The sequence below is a fragment of the Balaenoptera physalus genome, assembly GCF_965194825.1.
Source record: "Balaenoptera physalus genome assembly, chromosome: 1".
Lineage (NCBI taxonomy): Eukaryota > Metazoa > Chordata > Mammalia > Artiodactyla > Balaenopteridae > Balaenoptera > Balaenoptera physalus.
In genome coordinates, this window is record NC_138882.1 from 60,455,848 (window position 1) to 60,479,283 (window position 23,436).

General features: G+C 35.9%; 1 protein-coding gene across 6 annotated transcripts in view; it reads right to left on the reverse strand.

Annotated features, from left to right (window-relative positions):
- DNM3 (dynamin 3) overlaps positions 1 to 23,436 on the reverse strand; it is a 578,846-nt gene that overhangs the window by 100,834 nt on the left and 454,576 nt on the right. The window lies entirely within an intron of this gene.

Sequence of the window (23,436 nt, forward strand, 5' to 3'; positions counted from 1 at the left end):
TCAATTTTGTGTCCTTTTCACTTACTATTATATCATGGTCATATACTTATGCTATTACATCTTCATAAACATCAAATTATAATGGTATAATATTCATTAATATAAATGTATGATAATTTACTTGACCTCCTTCTAACATTAGATAAGTAATTTACTTTATTTGCCATCATAAATAATGCTCAAATAAATATTTTTATCCATAAGCCTTTGCCTTTCTACTTTAATTTACTACTATTATTTTCTGAGGATAGATTCTTACAGATAGAGTTACAGAATCAAAGTTATAATCACTTTTGAAGACAATGATACACGTTCCAATCATCTTTCCAGAAAAGATAATCCAATTTAGACAGATACTAGCAGTGTACAAGATTAACAACCTTTTTCTCTTTATCTCTCCCAAGGTGTTCTCATTCACGGCTAAGAGTTTCAATTTACACCTAACTCAGATGGCTTACATATTTACATCCCCTGTCCAGACCTGCTCGATTCATACTGCTTACTGACTTCTCCACTTGAGTATCTCAAAGGCACTGTGACATGGATGACTGAATTGGTGATTTCCAACTTGATGTTCCCATTTCATGCAGCATCAGTGTAATGCAGATAATTTGGAGGTATCTTAGACATCTTCCACACTCTCATACACCTCCTTACATTTTACCACTTAAAAGTGTACTTCCTGTATACTGACCATCATGTTATTATCATCTCTCTTTTGGGTTATTACAACATCTCTTCACTAGTCTCGCAGCATCACACAACCACTTTAAATTTGCTCTCTACACGGAATCCTTATTATCTTCTGAAAATGTGAATCAGATATTCACATAAATATACCTGGTTATACCAGTTAAAACCCCTGGTATAAAACACTGCAATACTACATGCTTTTAGGAAAAGACCACACTCACTATGATGGCCTACAAAGCCCTGCACAGTCTGGCCCAACATTACCTTACTCTCTAGCCTCTTTTCATACTCTGTTCTCCCTGATTTTTAAGCCACACTGGCCTTGTACTTCCTCATATATGCCATGCTTGCTCCCAAAGTCTTTGAATATACTGCTCTCTCTGTCTGCAGCTATCTGTCCTTCCCTCATCGCACAGTTAACTCCCGTGCCTTCCCATGCTCATGAGACCAGTCCACTTCAAGTACCCAGCAGCTGCACCTGTGCCACAATGAACAAAGGAAAATAAAAGGACACCCAAAGAGGTCTAACAGCCAGAGAGACAAAGAATAAAGAAGGCAATCAGAGCAGTCTATCAACAAAAGAGAAAGGTTGGGGGTAGCAAAAGAATAATAAGTATTTGAAGAGGTACAAAAGGGCATTAAAAAAGACTTATAGAACTAAGAAAAATAAGATTTTTAAGTTAATATATTGAGTAGATAAGTTGAAGGAAAGGATGATCAATCTTGAGATTAGAATTAGTAGATGTTAAGATCCAGTAGGAGAATTAGAAAAATATAAAGAGAGAAGTGTGGAGGAAAGACCCAGAACATCTAACCTGTAAATAATAGGAGTTCCAGAAAAAGAAAAGGAAGATGGGAGGAGAAAAATAATTATAAAAAAGAAACTATTTTTTAAAAAAGAAACTTATCCTGATTTTTAGAAAGATCCAAATCTTTACATTGAAAGTGCTGTTTCAGGTAGAACTGATGAGGAAAATTATCACATACACACATGCTAGTATAAATCTTGAGCTCTGAGATAAAGAAAAGTCTTCTGTAAAGAAAGAGAAAGTTGCTTACAAAGGAAAAAGAATTAGACTGGCACTGGACTGAACATTCAAAAGGTAGAAGGCAATGAAATAGTATTCATGGATTCTTAAGAGGACTGCAGACTCAGAGTCCCACATCCAGCCAGGTTATCACCATATACCCAATCTGAGGGAGATGCTAAGGCAGTATTAGGATTACAACAACACTGAATGAACCTGCAGAGAGTGTTCAAGGTTGAAGAAAAACTAAGAGAAGAGAAAACAGTGGTGAGCAACAAAATTTGCTGTATCCATAGAGTCAAATCAAAATAAATGATAGATCATCTAAGAATTGCAATATAAGTACTAAATAAGAACTCTTAAAGAAGAAGAGACACATTGCAACAGAAATTCAAATAGTCTAAAACTCAGGGGAGGGTGGAAGGAAAAAAAGATGCTCACAAGTTCTCCTCTGATGGGTATACGAGCAAAGAGTAGGGAAGGAAAGGGATCCCAGAGTTCTCATATTGTTGGAAGAAATGGGCGAGGAGAGAAGTAGGAGAAGAAAGTGTCTTGGGAGAGAAATATTTGATAATTTGCCACATGGAATAATAGGGTTATGTACTGATGAGTGTAAATATTAATAAAATAAAAAGTACAGAACTCCCAAATTAAAAAAGAAAAATAAAGAAAATTAATAGCCTCTTGATTAAATCAACAAAAAATTAAGAAAAGAAACAACAAAATAAAATAGGAAATTTTAACGATAGGAATAAAATCAAGTATATTAATTATTAAATTAATAAAAGTGAACTGAATTCTCTCAGCTAAACAGTTAATTTAGGTTAAAAAAATAAAACCCAGTTATATGTTATTTGCAAAAATAAAGGAACAGGTAAAGATATATCAGATGAACACAAAACAAAGAAATAAAAATGCATGAATGGGGCTTCCCTGGTGGCACAGTGGTTGAGAGTCTGCCTGCCAATGCAGGGGACACGGGTTCGAGCCCTGGTCTGGGAAGATCCCACATGCCACGGGGCAACTGGGCCCGTGAGCCACAACTACTGAGCCTGCGCGTCTGGAGCCTGTGCTCCGCAATAGGAGAGGCCGCGATAGTAAGAGGCCCGCGCACCGCGATGAAGAGTGCCCCCCACTTGCCACAACTAGAGAAAGCCCTCGCACAGAAACGAAGACCCAACACAGCCATAAATAAATAAATAAATAAATAAATAAATAAATAAATAAAATCTAAAAAAAAAAGTGCATGAATGGCAATATTAATATAGGCAAGATAGAATTTAAAAGTACTGAACAGGATAAACAATTTAAAAGCACTAAATAGAACAAATAGAAATATTATATAATGATATAAAGTACAATTTATGAAGACTGGAAAATACTTATAAACCTGTTTGCACCAAATAATATAATAGACAAGTAAATGAAGCAAATGTTACTTAAAAATGTAGGGTAAACTTGACATAACTATTGCATATAATTAATTAAAATATAAACATGGAAAGTTTTTAATATGGCATTTTTCAAATTAGATATAGTGGATGAAAAATAAGTAAGCACATAAAAGAAATAAATAGTACAACAGATTAAGTAAATTTAATAGATTCCTTTATCGCTTAAATAGAAGATAAAGATGTTTTCATCATCAACAAACCATTTACAAAAATCTGTCATATACTTGGATCTGCACACATACACAATATCAGCTTTAAGAAATTAAAAAAAAGAGAGATTTTATGAATCCCATTCTTTGGTCACAAAACAAAAAAAAAAAAAAGAAAAAGAAAAAATGAATTTCTAAACAAAAGACTCAGAAAGAAAATAAAAAGCAAGCACACTCCTCGATAATCCTTGTATTACAGAAGAAACCAAAACAAAATTGTAAATTATTTAGAAAGCAATAAAAAATATATAAACACATCATATCCAACCAGTGGAGCACAGCAAAGGCTGTAGGAAGACTTATGGCTTTAAATATGTTCATCATTTAGAGAAAAAATTAATATTCATCTATGGAAAGTATTAAATTAGGATAAAAAAACAAAATAAGCCAAGAAAGGAAATTAACATAGATTAAAGCCAAAACTAATGAAATAGGAAATATTAAGATAACATAAAGGATAAAGACATCCATGAGTATCTTCCCTTTAGTAATAGATAATAAACTTATAATCCTAATTAGGGGAGAAAACAAAAGTATACAAGATCACAAATGAGAAAGGATAGAATACATACCCACAAATATATAGGTGATTGAGAAAATTACAATCAAATACTTTATGCAATCTTATGTCAAAACTAAGAACCTAGAGGTAATTACTAATATCCTAAAAAATATAAATCAACAAAATTAACTCAGAAAGAATTGGAAAACCCAAGTTGCTTTTACAAAACACTGCTAGTATTAAGATACTTGCTTAAAAGACTAACACTGACTGCAAGACAAATATACAAAAATCATGGAGGGACCTTCAAGATGGCGGAGGAGTAAGCCGTGGAGATCACCTTCCTCCCCACAAGTACATCAGAAATACATCTACATGTGGAACAACTCCTACAGAACACCTACTGAACGCTGGCAGAAGACCTCAGACTTCCCAAAAGGCAAGAAACTCCCCACGTACCTGGGTAGGGCAAAAGAAAAAAGAAAAAACAGAGACAAAAGAATAGGGACAGGACCTGCACCACAGGGAGGGAGCTGTGAAGGAGGAAAGGTTTCCATACACTAGGAAGCCCCTTCGCGGGCAGAGACTGTGGGAGGCGGAGGGGGAAGCTTCGGAGCCACGGAGGAGAGCGCAGCCACAGGGGTGCGGAGGGCAAAGCAGAGAGATTCCCGCACAGAGGATCGGTGCCAACCAGCACTCACCAGCCTGAGAGGCTTGTCTGCTCACCCACTGGGGCGGGTGGGGGCTGGGAGCTGAGGCTCGAAAGTCTTCAGAGGTCAGAACGGCCATCATCAAAATATCTACAAACAGTAAATGCTGGAGAGGGTCTGGAGAAAAGGGAACCCTCTTGCACTGTTGGTGGGAATGTAAATTGATTCAGCCACAATGGAGAACAGCATGGAGGTTCCTTAAAAAACTACAAATAGAATTACCATATGATCCAGCAATCCCACTATTGGGCACATACCCTGAGAAAACCATAATTCAAAAAGAGTCGTGTACCACAATGTTCATTGCAGCTCTATTTACAATAGCCAGGACATGGAAGCAAACTAAGTGTCCATCAACAGATGAATGGATAAAGAAGATGTGGCACATATATACAATGGAATATTAGCCATAAAAATAAACGAAATTGAGTTATTTGTAGTGAGGTGAATGGACCTAGACACTGTCATACAGGGTGAAGTAAGTCAGAAAGAGAAAAACAAATACTGTATGCTAACACATATATATGGAATCTAAAAAAAAAAATGGTTCTGAAGAACCTAGGGGCAGGACAGGAATAAAGACACAGATGTAGAGAATGGACTTGAGGACACAGGGAGGGGGAAGGGTAAGCTGGGACGAAGTGAGAGGGTGGCATGGACATGTATACACTACCAAATGTGAAATAGATAGCTAGTGGGAAGCAGCCACATAGCACAGGGAGATCAGCTCGGTGCTTTGTGTACACCTAGAAGGGTGGGATAGGGAGGGTGGGAGGCAGACGCAAAAGGGAGAAGATATGGGAATGTATGTATATGTATAGCTGATTCACTTTGTTATACAGCAGAAACTAACACACCATTGTAAAGCAATTATACTCCAATAAAGATGTTTAAAGAAATACAAATCAATGACTTTCCTCAATACTCCCAATAACTTTGAAATGGAAAAAACACTCCATTCACACTAGGAGAAAGGCTATAAAATACATAAAAATAAATTTTTTTAAATTAAGAAAATTATAAGATCTTCATAAATGGGAAGGCATATTTGGATGTGTTCATTTGATTACATTATACTGCTAGGTCTTACTAAGTGACTAGCACTACTAGGTATTCAATAAATACTTACTGAATAATGACTACCATCACACCCTTAAAAATATTGACTATCATCTTTAAAACATCTTTGCAAATTTTATAATTTAAATGATTCTTGGGGCTTCCCTGGTGGCGCAGTGGTTAAGAGTCTGCTTGCCAATGCAGGGGACACGGGTTCGAGCCCTGGTCTGGGAAGATCCCACATGCCGAGGAGCAACTAAGCCCATGTGCCACAGCTACTGAGCCTGCACTCTAGAGCCCATGAGCCACAGCTACTGAGCCCATGTGCTGCAACTACTGAAGCCCACGCACCTAGAGCCCATGCTCCGCAACAAGGGAAGCCACCGCAATGAGAAGCCTGCGCACCACAATGACGAGTAGCCCCCGCTCACCACAACTAGAGAAAGCCCACGCTCAGCAACGAAGACCCAACGCAGCCAAAAATTAATAAGTAAAATAAACAAATTTTAAAAAAGTGATTCTCCATCAAAGCTTTAATATTTTTGCAAAGGAGGATGAGCATTTTTATATATTTATGGAAATGATGTTCTTTGTTCTGATTTCATTACATACTTTTTGTATATTACTGTAATAATTTTTCATTTTTTATTTGCTTTTGCCTGACATATCTTTGTCTCTTTTACTTTTTTGCTTTTATCCATTTGTTTTAGTTTTTAAAAAGAAATATCTGTTATAAATGCTAACTGTAAAGTAGGCTTTTATTTTTCATCCCAATTTGAAAATCACCTCCTACAATTAGGAAAGTTTTAATCATGTTTATTTCTCGCCTTTTTGGTTTCTATATTATTTTAGTGGTTTTCAGTTCTACAGGTAAATGATCATCTTAAAGTTTTCCAAATCATTCTTGAATTCATTTTTGTATATAAAATTCCTGTATATAAACTTTAGGAATAAAATAATAATTTTTGGCTTCTTGGGGGATTTAGAAGCTTTTACTTTCCACATTATCTCATGACATTTGCAAATCTGTCTAGAAATATTAACCTAGAATATTATTTCTGAATTATTGTTTTCACATTTCTTTGAGGCTCCTTTTTTCTTTTTTTACTTTTGTATTCAATTTTGTTACACTTAAGCAATTATTTAGATGGAACTCTACATGTTTAACTTTAATAAAGATTTATCATCAGGCATCTTCTACCTGGACTTCTCAATTTGTAAACTCTTACTTGGATTCATTTTTTGAGCTGGCTCAAACTAGAGTTAGCTATCTAAATTTCTGGTTGGGGCAGTCTCCACATTTCTCACATTGATTCAGTGAGTAAGTGAAGAAATTTCTTATTGTTTTTTACTGTTTAGCCCAGTTTTTCTTATTCAGGGTAATGCACGCAATGGTCACTCAAAGGATTTCAATCTAGTTCACTCTGTGAGTCTTGCAAATAGTTGACTGACATTTCCACTTTCCAGTGATTTTGAGACTTTCCATCTCTGTTGTATATGAGTTTTTGGATATAGCAATGGATGGAGAAGGGCAAAAGAGAAGCTTCTAATTTTTCACCATCTTACAAGAGGTCATCTTATTTAACCTTCATAGCAACCCTGCAAAGTTGGTTATAGAGCTGTTTTACAGTTGAGGAAGCTGAGATTCAGAGAGATTAGGTGACTTTCCCCAAATCACATAGCTAATTAACGGCACAACCTGGGCCTACCACGTTCCTCGGCATATAGCCTCTGTAAAACAAATATTAGTTGAATGAACGAACAAAGGAATCAATGAATAAATGAACTATGGAATGAACTTGGACTGTGCTTATTTTTAAAACCACCTTTTTCATTTTTGACTGGACCTTTAACTTTCTACAGAAAACCTAAGATTTAAAAAGTTTGAAGAGACAAACCATAATAAGTAGAATGAGTAATTTTAATTAAAGTGGGACATATTTAAAGGAAATATATTTTCCTAGTATGACAGTTTATTGTTGGAAAATTTGAAAGGTCATATCTTTGCTACAGAGCAGAAAGGGTAATGGATTATCTTGATGGAATCAAAATTCATCAGTTTTTAATTTTCTAATTACCTCTCTACAATAGCTTTTAACTATCACTTAGGTTTCCATCTGAGGCATTTCCACTGCACAGTATGAGTTCCTTTAAGATGCAAAGGTATGGGGAAGGCAAAGCTGGACAAATGCCATGGGAGCTCTTGGCCAGCTGGAAAGCACGAAAAGTAGAGGGTACAGACTTTCCACACTCTCTAAGCAGATCTGAAGAATTCAGCTTTGGCCCACTCTTACTGACCTTTCTCCAGAGTATTTTCTTTCAGGGGCTCTTCAAATGGAAAATCTTGATTTTTTTCCTGCAAAGGATAGCCAAATTCTTGAGAGGGAAAATAATTATCTGGTTGAAACATTAGAAGAGGGTCAAAGGCTTCTGGTGGCTTTGGCTGCTTCATTTTTACCCATTTTTGAAGCCTCGTCTTAGGCTGTGTCTAGATATCCAAGGAGAGTTGGATACAGGTCTAAAACACTAAACTGAGCTGATTTACTGGAAGTCTCATAAATTCTGTGGATGCAGCTTCCAGGTTCTCACCACATGCCGTAGCTATATAGATAACCCACAGCAATTTGTACTGACTGCATTTTTTGTTGTTGTTTAGTCTATGTCAGCTGCAATCACACAGATACGGGCTTCTGAATGATTTCACTATGAAATCAAGCTGAACTATATGTTTTGCAGTTTGAAAAAATGAAATTCATCTCAGTATTAAAAATGACCATAAGAAATTTTATCCCATAAGTAAAAGGCTTTTAAGTGTTACACTGTAGAGAACATGACCACATGATGAGCCCATGTTTTGATTATATACATAACTTTCATTCACGTCATAAGAATGTCTTTGGGTGTTAAAAATGTGAAGTTTAATTTCTTTGCCTATGACAGTTCTTCAAACATCTGAGACCAGATATTACGTGTCCCACAAGTCTTCTAGTCCCCAAGCCAACACTTCTGCCAACTTTTCCAAATGTTTCTCATATGAAGAGGTTTCTAGATAACACTGCATCCTTCTTGCATTCTTGTGAATTTGCTCTATTTTAAATGGATTTTCTGAAAATGAGATGCCAGCAACTGATCACAAATCTCCAGATGCGATATTATTCATATGTAAGGAAGAAGTTTGGCAGAATTTTTGCCTGCTTTCTGGACAGAAAACTTTTACTAATGTAAGTTTAAGTAAAGCACAGTAGAATATAGTAAAGACCATAAACACCTATTGAAATCCCGGCTATTATTATCATTTATTATCTTATATGACATTGGAGAGGGCAACCTCTTTGAATTTCAGTTTACTCATCTATAAAATGGGGATAATAGCATTATCTATCTCAGGCTTACTATGATAATAAAATAAGGTTATATGCGTGAAGAGCTTATTTCACACCATGCCCAGCATTGGCTAAATGCACAAGTAAAATATATAAAGTACAAAAATTATTATTATGCATTACTTTCACTGCATTTAGGTCCCTTACATTTGACGTGCTATAAAACCAGACCTCTCCTGGACTGAATGCATATAGACTTTTTAAAACATGAGTAAAATTTATACTTAGCATTATTACATTTCATCTGGTTAGTTTTGGCCCATTTACCAGTTTGCTCAGATGTTCTGAATTCAAATTCTGGCAAACAATATATTCACAATTCTTCCTGTTTTGCATTATCTGCATATTTATTACATAATATTCCCATATCATTATCAGAGTCATTGGTAATCATATTATAGACCTAAAACAGACCTCAAAGGATCCCATACCAGAGTTACATGTTCCATTAACTTTTACCCATTGGCTATCAACAATAAGACTTAAGATTTAATCATAAGTCCATCATAAATGGACTATCAAGTTATGTCTCTCTATTTCCCCTCACGCATATTTCAAAAGACTATATCAAGGTCTAAGTATATTATATCTACTCCACTCTATTAAAAATTTGGAGTCAGTTTGGTTCAACTTGTTTTTCAAGATTCAAAGAAAGTTCCTATTGATCACTGATATCCTTTCTAAATAATTATAAATATCAATTTCATAATTAATTATAGATGTATATAGCAGGGCATTGATGATAAAATAATCAATCAAATTTCCATTTTGTTTTCCCTTTTGAAAACCTGGACAACAGCCTCCTCTGTGGACTTTTTTTTTTACTGATCCACTGATCCTACCACATTCCCACTCATCATCACCCTGCTTATGTCTTCACTTCTGTGCACAGTCAGTTTAGCAATATAACTACTACCTTGCAAACTTTTGAGTCCCTTTCCTGTCTTTTCCTTCACCATTTTATTTACCTAATAAAACTCCAACTGAATTACTTTCTTACTCAGCTCATATATCCAAGTTGCTAAAGAATCCAAGAGAAAAACTATACAATTGTGATGACTATACTCACTTCAAATATCAAATGGGCACCTAACTTTTCCAGACTTCCCTACTATAAGTCTTCAGTCAATATGCTTTCTCACTGTACTAGAGGATTACTTCATACCTTTTTTTCCCTCAAATCTCTAATACACCACCTGCCACTCATACTTAACAGATAATTCTGCTTCATACTACACAGGAAAAACAAATACAATCTGATGAGAATGATCTATCTTCTTTCCACCAAATCCACCAGACTACCTGCATTAGCAACCACAGGTTCTGCCTTCCTCTTGTACCATGGAAGACCAAACCCTCAACTTATACACTGGGTCCCATCTCTTCTAATGTCTTCCTGAACTTCCTGCAATTATTTCTTTTCTCTTCCATGTCAACAATTTCTTCCTTTCTACTATTGGATCATTCATATGGCATACTAGCATGCCTCAAAAGCAACCATCTTAAAACACACACACACACACACACACACACACACACACACACACTTTCACTTTCACCCCCTAAGAACTGCCTCATTTCTATTTGCTTTTACAGTGAAATTCCTTGAGTTATCTTGAATAATTTTCTCCATTCTCTCTCCTCTCATTCTTTTGTCAATCCACCCCAGTGAGATTTGTGATCCTGCTACTCTATAGATAATGGTCTTATCAAGTTTATGTGATCTACAGGTTGCCACAGAAAATGCTCAATTCCTAGCCTTCATGTGACGTGCCTTCACTGCAGCATTTGACATTGTTGACCACTCCCTCTCTTCAGTCACTGTCTTCTCAAGACTTTTGCAATATCACACTCTCCTGCTTTCCACTCTCCTGCTTTCCACACTTCTACCCTACTGACTACAGCTTCTTAATCTCTTTTGCTGTCTCCTCTTCCTTTGTTAGACTTCTAAATTTGGGAGTGCCCCAAGCTCCTTCCATGGTCTGTGCTTTCTCCAAGGTGATCTCTGTCTGGTGGCCTTAAATACCATTTAAATGCAGATAACTCCAGACCTCTACACTGAACTACAGACTCCCATATCCAAGCCACCATCTTCTCTCATCTGGTTGATTGTTACAGCTTCCTAACACCTCCTTGACACCTCTCTTGATCCACTCTCCACAAAGAAGCCACAGTGATCATATATTATATCACCACCCTGTTTAAAATCCTCCAGTGACTTCCCACCATGAGCAGGAAAAAAATTCAAACTTCTTGCCATGAATGATCTACCTTTCCAACCTCGTTTTCCATTTATGTTCTTCCAACTGCAACATAAGTTCATTGATGGAGTGCTAAATGTTGATCAATGTATTTCTAGCATTTACATTATATGCTTGGTGCTCAATAATATTTGTTGGCTAACTAACTACTCTTTCGGTCTTTTCTCAGCATCCAAAATTCTTCAAAGACTATTGACAATGAACCAATGATACCAAGATGTTACATTATTATAAATTGAGAACCAAACCTGTGATTTCAACAATATGAATTTAATAAGCTAGGACTATGAATTATTCTTATATCTTACAGAGAATATTCCTGATTTCATGTACTTGTAATAATAAGAAGCAGTGCAATAAAACTAGAAATTATGATAAAAGTTAAACAGAAAAGAACCATAAAACCACTTAAAGTAACCCCCCACCCCTGCCAAATTTTGTGTCAAATAGCAACTTAAAGGTGTAATTACACACTATTTGCTAAATAGACAAAACAATACCACACACCAGATTGAAACTCAGGATATGCAGCCAAAATTCTATTCAGAGGCAAAATCACAGTCATGTACATCTTATTATTTTAAAAAAAAGAAGCAAAAATACATTGTCAGCATTTAACAAGTTGGAAAATGATAAAACTTAGCAGAGCAAAATACAGGATATAATAAATTAGGAACTAATTATGGAAAACTGAATTATCATTGACAAATTTAAGAGTCTGTTCTTTGATGAATCAAATAATGAAACAGCTCTGTAATATCTAGTAAATAAAAGATGAGAAAAATAATCAAAATCAGAAATGAGACATGATTTAACAGGGAGAAGATTAAATTATTTTAAGAGATGCTAAGTATACTTTTATGATAGCAAATTTATAAGTATCAATGATGGATACAATTTCTAGGAAATTATGAAATAAGAATCATAAAATCCCAACTGACCAATATCCACAGGATAAACTGGAAAACAAAACTTTTCTTCAAAATAGTTCTGATCTCAGAGAGTTTATAGGTCTTTCTTTCCAAATTTTAAGGGAAAGGTTCTTTTATGCAGGGCATCTCAGAAACATTAATAGGCCAATACACACTGTAAATCTCCAAGAAAAGAACATGCGAAGCAGAATTCCCCATTTATTTGACCCTAGATTCTTTTTTCCTTGAACTTCTCACAGGGCTAGTGTGTACTTTAAGGACCAAACTTCGGGATATTTCTCTATAAACCAATCTCACCTATGAATAAAGATGTAGAACTCCTAAAAAATATGTTAGGAAATTAAGAGTCATAAAATGTTTAAAAGTATGACCTTGAATAGTCAAAGCAATCTTGAGAAAGAAGAACAAAGCTGGAGGCATCACGCTCCCTGATTTCAGACTATAGTACAAAGCTATAGTAATCAAAAACAGTATAGTATTGACATAAAAACAGTCACATAGATCAACAGAACAGAATAGAGAGCCAGAAATAAACCCATATATACATAGTCAATTAATTTCCAACAAAGGAGCCAAGAATATACATTGGGGAAAGGACAGTCTCTTCAATAAATGGTGTTGAGGAAACTAGACAGTCACATGCAAAAGAATAAATCTGGACCACTATCTTACACCATACACAAAAACAAATATAAAATGGATTAATGACTTCAATTTAAACCTGAAACCATAAAACTCCTAGAAGAAAACATAAGCAGTGATATCCTTAACATGGGTCTTGGTGATGATTTTTTAGATTTGACAACAAATACAAAGGCAACAAAACTACATCAAACTAAAAAGATTTTGCACAGCAAAGGAAACCATCAACAAAATTAAAAGGCAACCATCAACAAAATTAAAAGGCAAACCATCAACAAAATGAAAGGAGAATATATTTGCAAATCATATATCTGGTAAAGGGTTAATATCCAAACATAAAAAGAATGCACATAACTCAACAACAAAAAAATCTGATTTTAAAAATGGGCAGAATAGACATTTTTCCAAAGACGAGATACAGATGGCCAACAGGTACATGAAAAAGTGCTCAATATCACTGATCATCAGAGAAATGCAAATCAAACCATAATGAGATATCACCTCACACTTGTTAGAATGGCTATTATCAAAAAGACAAGAAAGAAATGTTGGTGAGGACGTGGAGAAAAGGTAACCCTTGTATACGGTTGGTGGGAATGTAAACTGGAGCACTCACTATGGAAGAGTATGGAGTTTCCTCAAGAAATTAAAAATAGAACTACAGTATGATCTAGCAATTCACTTCTGGGTATTTATCTAAAGAAAAGTTAAGACATTAACTCAAAAGACATGGAAACAACCTAAGTGTCCATCAAAGGATGACTGGATAAAGAAAATGTTATTTATATGCATGTGTGTGTGTGTGTGTGTGTGTATAATGCTAGGTAAAATAAGTCTCACAGACTAAGACAAATATTGTATGATCTCTCTTATATGTCAAATCTTATAAAGCACAAAACAAAAAACTGAGCTCATAGATACAAAGAACAGATTGTTGGTTGCCAAAAGCAGCACGTGGCGTGGTGGGCAAGAGGTACAAACTTCCAGTTAAAAAAGAAATAAATCATGGCGATGTAATGGTGATCAGAGCATGGTGATCATAGTTAATAATACTGCATTGCATATGTGAAAGTTGCTAAGAGAGTAAATCTTAAAAGTTCTCACCACAAGAAAAAATTTTTTAACTATGTGTGGTGACGGATGTTAACTAGACTTGTGGAGACCGTTTCACAATATATACAGATATCGAATCATTATGTTGCACACCTGAAACTAATATAAAGTTATACATCAATTATACCTCAATAATAGAAAAAAAGATCCAGCCACCACTACCAAGTAGGGTTTTTCCTAAGAGAAGTTTTTGTGAGGAATACTGTAAAGAGACCACTTGCATTCAGTACCATGTATAAATTGACCACTCACAAATCCCAGATTTCTCCTCCAAGCTACAGTTAAATTCTGGATATTTCCACTTTCAAAATCTTGATTTACTTTCAAATCTTCTCTTCCTCCAAAGTTTCCTCGTATTAGTAAATGGTGCCCCCTTCCAACTAGTTGCTTGTGCTAGATACGTGTCATTCTGGACGTCTCTTTTTCCCGCACTTCAGTTTCAATCAGTCCGTCTGTCAACACAGCCCCCTAATGAATCTTCTTTATTTCATCTCCACTGCCTCCATTCTAGTCCAGGACACCATCATCTTTCACCTGGATTGCTACACAAAACTCCTAACTCCTAGACCTGCTTCTCTCCTACTCTCCATTCTGCAGCCAAACGCAACCCCATCAATGGCTCCCCACTGTATTAGGATAAAGATCACCAATTTTCATAGTCAGTTTTTAGTTATTTCCTTTCCTTAACACAGTGAAGAGGAAAAGGTGAAGAAATAAAAATTTTAAATGAAAAAAAATTTAATTTTTATAAAAAATATTTTAAAATATAAGAGCATTGCAAAACACATTTACTGTAAGTGCAGCTGCAGAATCAGCTGAGTCACCACCACTCCTGACTTTCTCTGGCTGCCAACGGCCATGGTGCCAAGTCCATGTCAGTGTTAATCACTGACACAATAAAAGAGCTGAAAGCATGAATTTTGGTTATAACTGTGGGGTCTTATTTATGATGAGAAAGGTCATAAAGAAGGCAGATTACAATTTAAGTGGTGGAAATTCTAAAAATATAGAATATTTTATATCTAAATATTCTTCCTCATATCCAAATGCTAAAATAATCTGATGTCACACAATTTAAGAAGGTAATCTAAATAAAAATAGAAAGTTTGGATTCCTTAGTAGGAACTGGAAAGACCTGGTTTCTTGAAAGACCTTCTGCTCCTGGCCCCTTTTCCCTGGACTTCATTGTTTCTCCTGCAAAAGAGGAGGAGGACTGATTGATTTGACTGATGGGTTATAAAAGATAAATTGAGCAAGCCTGTGTCCATAGGACACATGCATTTCTCTCTCATTCCAAGATGCTCTGGTGAGTTCTGCCTTGTGGGAGAGGCCTGTGGTTGCTCAGCTTTGGCTATGATTATTGGGGGCTGAAGTATTAGCAAGACACTTGGCCACAGATCTAGATCCATTTGTTTCATGACTTATCTGTTTTTTTCCTGTGCTTCCAAAAACAGCAACAACAACAACAAATATGAACTGGAGAAGGGGAGAAAAGAGTGTGATTTATTGGCCCCCTAAAACTCCAACAGTGAGGGGTAGCATTGAAGAGAGGTTAATAGTTTTGGTTTCAGATGGGTTAAACAGGAAGTGAAAGTAGGCCTTCTGAGTGAAAATGCCCAGTAGGCAGCTGGAGATGTGGGACTGGTGTCTCAAGATAATAAATAATGACCATACTACATGTGGCTGTGATGCTATGTACCATGTGAATTTGTTTATTTTATTTTAATACAGCTTATTAGCCTCATTAAGTATTTCCCATAGGAGGACAAGCCAAACAACCACAGGTCATGTGTCTACTTGGGCATAACCAATAGCAGGCAAATTAGCCAATATTACAATATCATTTAAAAAAGTCGTTGTTGCAATGCAATATTTATGCAGAATGTGTTGATGATGATGATGATGGTTCTATGACCAGGGGTCCCACGGCATGCCTTTTCATCCTTCAGGCCTTTTCATTCAATGTTGCCTATGTCCTCCTACCTTCTTTACCACCTGGCAAACTTCTGCTCATCCTTAGAGCCTCAACTCATATATTCCTTCCTCTGAATCTTCCCCAGGTAGCATTAATTACATAAATTATCCTCTTCTCTATGTTCCCCTAATGTCTTACTTATACATCATTTGAGTTGAACTACATCTTCTGTTTAAGGAATTTATTACTTCTAGAGGTGGTAGAAATATAAACAATGTCAGAGATGATTTACATAAAAATCCTGGGTAAAAGATCCATAAAGGACTAATAAAAACAGTAGAGATTGTGAGGTACATCTTCAACCTCCAAGTTTCTATTAAGGAAGATTTCCACACCCAGTGTCTCCGTAAAATATAACAGACGGATGGATGAATTATGTAACTGGTTACATGACATGTCATTCTGTATAATGGTTCTTGTGGCATTCATTTATTGATTTACTTGTTTAATAAACATTTGTTGAGAAGCTATGTGCCAGGTATTGTGCTAGGCCCTGAGGGACACATGGTGAATAAGACAGACAAGGTCCCTATTCTCATGAAGCTTATATTCTGGCAGTACATATAAAAATTGATGGTGAATGGAATGCTAAGATACTAACAATCATTTATTTAGACTTCACTGTCAAGGTACCAAGTAAGTCCCAATATCCCAATGACATTTCCCTCTTCTGCCTAAACAACAAAAGAAAAAACAGACATCTGTTTTATTCCAGTAAGTTTCATCATTTAACAATTACTCAAAAGACTGAAAATAACTCATAACCAGATAAAGGAAATCTTTACAAAGCTCCTAGTGGTTTTTAAAAATTGCTGTTTAAAAATGAACACTACAAAGGAGTTTTTGACCAGACAGCTGTTTGAAAGAACAATGATTTCATGTTTTAAGAGTAACTTTAAAATTGAGATGTCTTTGCCTCCCAGGAAAACTCAGCAGCTGTGGCGATTATTTTACTTCTCTTTCTTTCACATTTTACTGGATTTAATTTTAAGGGGAAAAACAGGTATAAAAGAGAAAATTGCATACAACACAGAAGAAAATCTATTGCAAAACAAGCAATTGCTCCTTTTTAACCACAAGGAAAACATAAAGGCAACCCCAAATCTCTTTTTAGCTGAGGAAGAAGAAAACACAGCCCTTTCCTGGTGAAGTTCACCTCTTTCCCTGCTAAACTTAGAAAATTACCCCTCTAAATCTCAATAAAATCAAGGTTAAGTTGGTTTTCTATAAGAGTGTAAAGGAATAACTAAAACAACTTCAGGAAGTAGCAATGGAGAATCAGTCACAAACAAAAAATATAAGTAATTGCTGCCTTGTATACTTCATTGGTCAAGTCCCGCCAACCACTGTGCCCAGTTTTGGAACCCAACTAAAGCAATGGAGTCCATCCATGAGGGAGGTGGAGAGAGCCTCCAAGGTGATTAAGAGGAGACAGATGAGGTTAAAAGGCTAGGGGAAGATATTTTCAAGATGAAACTAGCAGGCAAAGCACTCTTTGCAGCACTCTGAAGCCCCTTGCATTTAATTAGCCATTGCCACTGATGGAAATACTGAGAGAAAATGTGGCACAGAGATATGAGGAAGAATTTTCCAGTAATTCAAATGAACCTCTGATAATCAGGTCTCCCTCTGTAGCTAGAAGGATATAAGGTGGTTGATACCTGGGAAGGAAGAAGATCTGCAGTAAACAGGTACAAGTTGATGCCATGTGGCTGGAGCTGTGTGGACATAAAAACAGGTCTGACCCAAAGGTGAAACCTGCCTGAGATGCCCCATAAGCTGTGCAGGTACCTGGGCTGGAGGACTGTCCTTTTCTTCTTCCTCCATATGAGGAACACATATGGGTTTCTACTGGCTGTAAAAGTTACCAGACAAGAATGATGAACTGTATCTGCAAATAAGGAATCTGAGACTATCTCCAAGTAGACTTAAGCCTAACATTCCAACGGTCTAACAAAATATGCTTCCTGATAGAAATAAATAAAGTGGCTTTTCAATATGTGGAGTAGGTGAACAGTTTTATCCTACCCATAACATCCTTATCCCATATCAAAACTTTCACCAACCAGTTTTGTTTCTGGCAGTTTCATTCTTTTGAGTCTTGAGATCTTTAGGTTTCTGCACGAATCATTGTGTGATGTGACAGAAAGAGCACAGACTTTGGAATCAGAGAAATTCTAACTCTGGAACTTGTTAATCATATGTTAGTTTTGTGACTTTGGGCAAATTACTCAAGTTCTCAGAATCTCGATTTCCTTGTTGATAACTGAGGATAGTACTATCTAAGAGGGTTTTAAAGGATTTGAAATAATGTATGCAAAGCATTTAGCATTGTGCCTGGCAGTAATTATCATTAAAATGCAAATGTTCCTGGAGAAAGCTATTAGCTCACAAGGCAATATCTAAATGATGTAGCTAACTGAGAAAGAAAGACTGAAGAAGAAGGTAGACAGAATGAGCAGTGAGGATGAGCAATGGACAAGATCAATCACAAATTCCAGCTCCTCCATAGCTCTCTGTCCTGAGCTTGGTAAAAACACTGGGATAAACAGTCATGAAATTTACAATAGCCAGGACATGGAAGCAACCTAAATGTCCATCAACAGAAGAATGGATAAAGAAGATGTGGGTACATATATACAATGGAATATTACTCAGCCATAAAAAGGAACAAAACTGTGCAATTTGCAGAGACGTGGATGGACCTAGAGACTGTCATACAGAGTGAAGTAAGTCAGAAAGAGAATAACAAATATCGTATAATATCGCTTATATGTGGTATCTAGAAAAATGATACAGGTGAACTTACTTGCAAAGCAGAAATAGAGACACAGATGTAGAGAACAGAGGTATGGATATGGGGGTGGGGGAAGGAGGGTGGGATGAATTGGGAGATTGAGATTGACATATATACACTACTATGTATAAAATAGATAACTAACGAGAACCTACTGTATAGCACAGGGAACTCTACTCAGTGCTCTGTGGTGACCTAAATGGGAAGGAAATCCAAAAAAGAGGGGATATATGTATATGTATAGCTGATTCACTTTGCTCTCCAGCAAAAACTAACACAACATTGTAAAGCAACTATACTCCAATAAAAATTAATTAAAAAAAACAGTCATGGAAGGAAGTATAATAGATTTTCATCTTGCTAATATATTTTAGACATGGTCTTGCCTAGAGATGAAATATGACATCTCTTGGTCCCTTTCAATCTCGATGTTATATAATTCTAAAATTTCAGAGCAAAAAAATGGAATGAACAAAAGTACACCATATTTTTCAAAGTATCACTGAAGAAGAAACAAGTACAATACTGCCAAACAAAGAAGCTAACATTCAAGAACAGAACTGTAGTAAATTACAGTTAGGTCTGCAAATCAGCTTGACTCATAAAGAAAATACTAAGATCCAGTTTGTTAATATGCTTTAAAACTGAGTAATAATTACTTATATTGAGCGCAATAGCTATTTACAAAGTAATTTACAGTGCTAAACAATAGGCATCAATACTTTGGGCTCTAAAACACTTTGTGGAAGCAAAGTTTTAAGCATGCTTACACTGAGGAAAATGGGGATGTTGGCTCACAGGTTACCTAATCTCTATTTGGGATACCATTTTTCTGGTAACTCTCCTCTTGAGACATTGCCGTTATGATGATTAATTTGTGGACCTTGGAGAAAAGAAACCAATTCCAAGTGGATAGTCCATCTGGAACTCTGTCATTTTACCATCTCTTGGAACATTCCAACAACATCCCAGGCTCCTTTCCGTGTATTTCAACTTACTTCCTTTCAGCCCACACTGTGGTTCATCAGAAATATATTCCTCTCCATACTACTGTCAACTCCCTTCTAAAAATCTGGAGTCCCTTGTTCCCTAGCTTCAAAACTCTTTCAGATCAGCTTCAAAACTTCCTATAATTTAATTCTGCTAACACATTGTTCCTCTCCATCATCACATACACAGAAAATCTTAACATATTCAGTTTTCATAACTGCCAGTTATAAGTATCTCTTCCTATCAAAGCAAAACTTGCTCTTCTCAGAACACAATTTTCTATCTTTGACCAAGACTCCCATATTCCAGTCTTTGTATGTGGAATTCTATTTCAATCCGTCCTTTTACCTCATTCACAAAAGTATTTCATGAAAACTTAATTAATAATGCTTGGTTTGAACTATTCCTTTCATATCTCACTGTGTTTGTGCGTGTGCATGTGTGTGTGTGTGTGTATGTGTGTGTATCCAAAACTTGGATACTATTAATTTCAATAATTTTGGTTTTAGTGTCTCTCCTTACAAACTTTTCATGAATGTTTTATTTCCTTCGATTATTAATCTGGAATCTCTTTTGGATGGCTACCTAAATGTTTAACAAAATAAAGGAATATATGTGAAAATGAATTGTAAAGTATAAAGTTCTATATAATTATTCAGTACCATTTTTTTATATCCTCACAGAACATGCAGTTACCATTAAATAAATGTTGACTAATGCTTAAAACTGAGGAAAATACCCAGCAAGCAGCAGCTCAAGGATAATAATAAGCAATACCAAAATCTATTCAGTCACTCATCCACTCACTCACTCACTCACTCACTCACTGCAGAATAACTACTCTATGCCAGGCACTGTTCTGGGCACTGAGGATATAGCAATGAACAAATGAGATTAAATTCTTGCTTTCACAGAACTTACACTCAAATGGGGAACATAGAAAACAAAAAAGAGTAAAAATATCAAAAAGTAATGTGTTATGAACAAAATAGAGCAGGAGAAGGGGACAGAATGATAGAAGTGCCTTTTTAGAGAGGGTAGTCAGAAAATGAGGTGATGTCATTTGAAAAGAATCAAGAATTGAAGAGGGGGATGTGACTCATGAGAATTTCTGGGGGAAGAACATTCCAGACAAATGCAAAGGCCCTCAGACAGCATAAAGCTCAACATACTCAAGAAACAGTAAGGAGGACAACAGCAATGCAAATGCACCAAGGTCATGAGTTTGCTAGTGGTTTTGTGCTGATTTAGAAATTATTCAAGTGCAAATACTCACATGCTATACTGTGCCTAGGCAGAGAAATAAAAGCCCCTGCACTGGGTATTATACTATTCTACTACCCAAAGTTAATCAATTAAACATTTTTTTTTTAACTTGTGTATTTCAAATGAATAAGCTTTTACTATCAACATCAGTGTATTGAAAGTAATTTAAAATGCCCCACATTAGTTTTCAATCCAGCGTAAAATTATTATTCTCAAGCTTTCTCATAAATGAATTGCACCCTCCAAAGGTGATGAAGCATCAATCCTTCTCTCAACATGCACACTCATTCATTTCCTATACTGAAAGGAGAAAAATGATACACAGTCTGGCAGGATTATGTTTATAAAACCAGATTGCTAGTTAAAGTAAGCAAAACAAATTTCAGCAACAAGAAAACTGGCCTGCCTCCCCAGGTGAAGCATGGGGAGACTGATCTCATAGCCCAGAAAAACCACAGTGATAATACAAACTACCAGAGAAAGAACATTCTAACCTCCAAATTAAATCAAGTGCTCCGAGCTGCTGGGGTTCTTCTCTAGTCAGCATGTGCTGAGGTTCACTATGGAAACACAGCAGAACACGAAAGGCAGTGAAGCCAATGGTGCAATGTGACACAGGCTGAGTTTGTATACTTATGCAATAACTCACATGCTGATGCTCCTGATTTGTAACTGAAGGCAGGATAAAGCAGGGATGTTTATGAAGAAAAGGGCTAATGAATCACAGAAACTTGCCTTCTCCTCCACAGCATGTCAAAGAATGAGTAGTGAACGTTTCCCTGAAGTCAACTGTATGTGCTGCTTATTATGAAACAGTAATGGTAACATGCATTCCTGCAAAGTGGCCATAAATTATAAATTGTGATAAAAATTTAGGAACTATTGACCCTGGGCAAGGAAAAGAGCCATTTATGCATCTAAGGAAAATAGACCGTAGAATATTTTTATAAGCACTTTGCCATTTTAAGTCTACTGTACTTTGGACAGAGTAAAAGAAAAGCATAACTCTGGGTCAAATCTAGGATCCACCACAAGAGTATTCCATATGTGAGAGAGAAAGTAGGAAACATATCAGAAAAGGCAAAGAGGTCTCCCTTGCCGTCAGTTTCTGAGCTCAGAGATGCTTTTCCTCAGGAACAGGCTAATTTTTAATGCAGCCATAATTTTATATAAATTGCTTGAGATGTACCTGCACCACCTTTTGGGGCTAATGTAATCTATTAAGGTCTATAATTGACAGGACTGTAGTGCAGCCTATATTTTTATCCAAAGATCCATCCAAATTCTAGTAGTTTAAAATTTCATGGGGGAAAATCATAGTAACATAATCTAATGACATCAACACTTTAAAAACATTTCTCATTTTTACAGAATAAAGCACCCTAATCCTCTTGCTATGATATGCAAGGTAATTCTCCTAATCTCATCAATTATTTTAATTTTCACTCACAGGATCTTATCTTTTTATATTATACCTTTTCTTGCAATTGACTGAAAAGTTTTTAATGTAATGTTTTAGGTTATAAAACACCATGGTTTTGTATAAAAGCAGGACATTTTCAATTCTTGATGATATCCACCTGACCATATCAACATGTTGCTAGATACTTTCAGGGCTAGTCTACAGAGATTCCTAGGTCCTTTTCACTCACTGCACTTAACCAGATTCCAAGAGTCTTAGACAGAGTTTGTATCATTTTCCTCTAATACATGACACCTCATGTTTTCTCACATTGCAATTAGTCTGCCATTTCCTTACTCACTACGAAAGCCCTGTGAGGTCTCCTAAAGATTGTTTTTTCACTGCCCAAGGGAGATGGATCTACAGAATTTGAGTTTTTCGCAATGTATTTCAGATTATTTACACAGATGTTAAGACTAGTTTGTGCATTGGAAATGTAGGAAATTAGGATGCTGGGAAATCTCAGTTATTATACTATGCCATTGACAGAAATACCCATCTCGTCCCAATACACTATGAAAGTCATGAATGCAGAGAACAAGGACCATTTTTGTTTCTTCTAGCCCCTACCACAGATCCCAGCACATTATAAGTGTTCAATAAAGTGCTGATAAGTTGGCTAATTTCCACCCTCAACCTACTTTCTTGAAGAGCTTCCTAGCCACATTAAAAAAACAAAAACAAAAACCCCTCAATTTCATAAACTTTATAGTAAAACTTTGCTAATGGTTATTTGAAAACTTAAATGTGTAGTTATTCATTGATTATTCTTTTTGAAAAATTCTATTTTTTAATTTTTTATACAATTTTTAAAGGTTACACTCCATTTATAGTTATTACAAAATACTGGCTATACTCCCCACATTGTACATCCATTGATTATTCTTTATTGCCATATATTTAGCTTCTCAAAGAGCTCATAGAATAGTTAGGCATGCTTTCTTCTCAAAGAAACTATCT